We start from the raw sequence: 4,077 nt of genomic DNA on the forward strand, positions 1-4,077 counted from the left end.
AGAAAAACACAAATGGGCATCGAGTTAGTGGCACTGATTCTTAAAAATCGATGGTAAAAAAATTAGGCGGGATTAGTATAAAAGAAATGCCACCGGTTCAAATTAAACCGTTGCCAAATTGGTGAAATGGCACCGGTTTGAACCGGTGGCAATTCATTAAAAAAAAAACCCACCCCTCTATTTTCTTTCTCTTTCCACGTTCTCTTTCCTCAATCTCGCGTGCTCTCTCTCTCTCCTCTCTCTCTCTCTTTTTCCTCTCTCCTCAACTAGATCTCGCTCTTCTCTCTCTCTTTTCTCTCTCCACCGTGTCGCCGTCCATCCCTCTTCACCGGCGTCGAATCATTGTAGTGGTGGTGGATCTAGGGTTTCTGATTTCTACTCCACCTCACATCTTATTCCATCTTCTTCTCAATAACTCAAATATCAATTTGTTTGAAGCAATTAAAACCCTCGTACATCTGCTTTTCCGGTGGTTGTCTTGATCAAGTCTGAAACTGGGTTCTCTATTCCGGCGGCTTCAACAGTTCAACACGGTTGGTAGTACTATAGTGTCACTCCAGGTAATTCACTTCTACAGATTCAATTTCTTAAAAAATTTGGGTAAAATTGGTCTTATAATTGATATAATCAACTATGGGAGTCGATTGATATAACACGCAAGGTAGAAAACCCAATTTGCTGAATTATTAAAAATTTGAGCGTCTATTGGAGTCGATTAATATAATCAATGAATCATGTTACACTATTTTTTGTTCATTTTCTCTTTTTTTTTTTCAATTGTTTTGCGATTCTTTGTTATTGGTTTAAATATGTTTATTTTCTTGCTAATTTTGTATTAAATTGTTGTTTTATTTTCGATTTTATTATAATTTTTATTGCATTTTTCTGGCAATTTTGTAGACTGATTATACTCTATATCTGAGTTGGGTATGCAAAATGAAAGATTTTCCACCCAATTTTAACTCCAAATTCTCATAGCAAGTCTGAAAAATAAAAAATGTATTACTATAGTCATAACTCTGATAAAGTGTAAGAAAGAAAGAACTCTGATAAAATGATAAGTAGTTAATTTAACAAAATTCTCCTAACACAAAAAAAAAAAAAAAAAAAAAAAAAAAAAGAAAAAGATTTCCTTTTATAACTTCAGTCGAAACTGTGGGTAGAAATGCCAAATCACTTGTTTAATTCGGTGAAAGATATTAGAGATGAGATACTTTTATCAAACATTCATATGCTCGTAGAGTCATGGTAGCACTCAAATGTAAAGAAATTAAGTAAATATAGTAAAGAAAAATAAGAACTCGTAAAACTAGGCACTTCTGTCAAACATTTTAGTGATAACCTCTTCTGTCAAAAACTCATAAAGTTCTACTGAGCTCTTGTTACATTAAACTCACTAGTTTTGCTTGTTCTAGTTTGTTCCTTTATGTTCCTCTAAACTTGTCGGCATTTTGTTACGCTAACCCCATCCCTACATAATATTCTATTGATAACTTAAATATATAAAGTATATTGGTATGAATCTATGATGATTGTATAAAGTTTTACTAACGAGCTCCTAAAAAATTGGCTCATAGTAGTGTGTGTAAAACTGTAAGTGACCAGTCACATATACAGAGTCAGTCTGTATAGTCCAAAACAAGTTAAGCAAAAGTATCAGTATCAATGTTGGGCTAGTGTCATAATTCTTGAGTAATTTGGAGTTCAGAAGCCAATTATATCTTAGACAAACTGGTTTTTTAGTTGGTGGTGTTGTGGTGTTGTGTCTTGTGGTGTCTCGGTGTGTGTTGTGTGTTGCTTGTTTTGCTGCGTTTAATTGTGTGCAAGTGTTTTGGGGTGCTGTGTTTAACTGTGTGCAAGTATTTTGGGGAAATTTCATTAACCAAATATAATGTGTCGAGACTGAGAATTGGACTTGGATGAGGGCATACACTTATAGTTGACTCTAACTCTCAAATGTACCTTGGCAATGGAGTTAAAGATAATGTATCAATAGGAATGGTTTGATTGTGAATTTGAATATTGTTTATGCTATCTATATAATTAGAATGTGAATGATTAAATTGGGCAATGGGTGACTTTGAAATGCCTAGGAAAGGTGAGAGTGAGATATTCAGGATAAAAATTTTGGGATTGGGATTGTGCTCTAAAAAATGATTTCACATTCCTATAAATTATTTAGTGTTATGAAGCAAGTGTACGAATAGCTTTTGGTCTAACCGTTTATTTGTGTTGGACTTGTTTGTTTGGGCTGAGAAATGTCAGTATTTGACTCATGTGAGTCTTTTTTTTTTTTTTTTTTTTTAAATATTTTTTACTGGCTCTTACCTTGTTCATTGGTAATAATTAGTCTTTTGTTTTTTACGCTTAGAATCTCATAGCTGCCAATCTGCCATATAGTTAAATTAGTACCTAAAAGAGTATATGAGTGGGAGTTGAGTACCTGAGTACCCATTTTTGATACTTAAGACAGTGAAGCATTTCTCATGATGTTAGCTCCTATTCATCTGTATGTCTTACTATGTTTAAGTCAGATGAACGTTGTATGGTTTTGTCCAAAGTGGAAAAATGCACCTTTTTTTTAATATTTTTTACTGGCTCTTACCTTGTTCATTGGTAATTATTAGTCTTTTGTTTTTTACGTTTAGAATCTCATAGCTGCCAATCTGCCATATAGTTAAATTAGTACCTAAAAGAGTATATGAGTGGGAGTTGAGTACCTTAGTACCCATTTTTGATACTTAAGACAGTGAAGCATTTCTCATGATGTTAGCTCCTATTCATCTGTATGTCTTGCTATGTTTAAGTCAGATGAACGTTGTATGGTTTGTCCAAAGTGGAAAAATGCACAAAATCATTTTTTAAGCAAATTTTGTAATTGACTAATTGTGCATCTTCTTTGGGTCTGACTTTTCAATTACTCTGCTTTGCCAATATTTGGGTCTGACTTTTCAATTCTTCATTTTGTTCCTTTTGTCTGTGTCAGAAAAATAAGAAACAAACCTATCAACTTCTAAACATAGTCATTTGATGCCACCCCCAAATTTATTTGGTAGAACACATACTTGTGAGCCTTCAGCTACATCTGGTTTTTAGTCTGCCACCAGTTCTAATTGTGTTTGTGGCGGGGAAGGTAAATGTTGGCTAGGTAGCCGTGTTGTGTTATATTGCTGTGACTTGTATTTAATAGTGAACAGCTTTCAAAATACTATGTTTATATACTTTTTTTTTTCATGATCAGGAAGATCAGTAAGAGTAGTCAAGCAAGAACCAAGAGAGTTAAAGCAAGACCTTTTTGATAATTTGTTGGCAGGTCCCTCGTTTGGTGCTCGCTTGTCTTTCGATAGGGAGGCCAAAAAAAACTTTAGTGGTCTTGGTGATGATGAACATAAATCCATTAATCCAATAGAAGATGATGTTGAGGTTTGTAAAGAAGTGAAGGCAGAACCGGTTGATTTCTGCGATTCTCCATTCGTACCTGCCAGGAGGATTATATGCTTGGTACCACCAGACAATGAATCATTCCTTGTTTCTTGGATCTTCTGATAACCTTTGTCTCAATTACCAAAGCTGGTTTCTTTCTTCAATTTTTCGAATTTTATGTAGTATGTTGCTTTTAATAGTAAATGGGATAATGGTTGCTAGTTTGCTTATGGTCTGCTGCATATGTTGTTCTTTGTGTGTAACTTGTATTTTTTTTTTTTTTTTGGACCAAAATTCTACTATTACAGCCTTTTTTTTTTTTTAATGAAAATATGTAAGCTTATATATATATATATATTAGTGTTTATATATCAACTTAAGTGAAAAAATGCAAATTTTTTATTTATTTTTTATTTTTTGGGTCATTTTTGGCACCGATTTTGAACTGGAACTGGTGCCAAAAACCCTTTTTTTGTCACTGGTTCTAAACCGGTACCAAAAATCCCACTTTTTGGCATCCCTCAAATGTTCAATGGTTCAAAATCGATGCCATAGGGGGGTTTTGAACCGGTGCCATTTTACATTTTTCTACTTGTGTTGACCAAGTGCTGTGGAAAGGGAAATCATGGATACTTATTGTTAATTATTTGACTC

At 33.8% G+C, this 4,077-nt stretch overlaps 1 long non-coding RNA gene across 1 annotated transcript; it reads left to right on the forward strand.

The window, feature by feature from the left end:
- Positions 1–208: 208 nt before the first annotated feature.
- On the forward strand, positions 209–3,665 carry LOC145572364 (uncharacterized). The gene is made up of 2 exons (XR_014096808.1): positions 209–560; positions 3,242–3,665. It is a non-coding gene; the product is annotated as an uncharacterized LOC145572364 (long non-coding RNA).
- The last annotated feature ends 412 nt before the right edge of the window (positions 3,666–4,077 follow it).

Source organism: Chenopodium album, chromosome 12, assembly GCF_948465745.1.
Source record: "Chenopodium album chromosome 12, dcCheAlbu1.1, whole genome shotgun sequence".
Classification (NCBI taxonomy): domain Eukaryota; kingdom Viridiplantae; phylum Streptophyta; class Magnoliopsida; order Caryophyllales; family Amaranthaceae; genus Chenopodium; species Chenopodium album.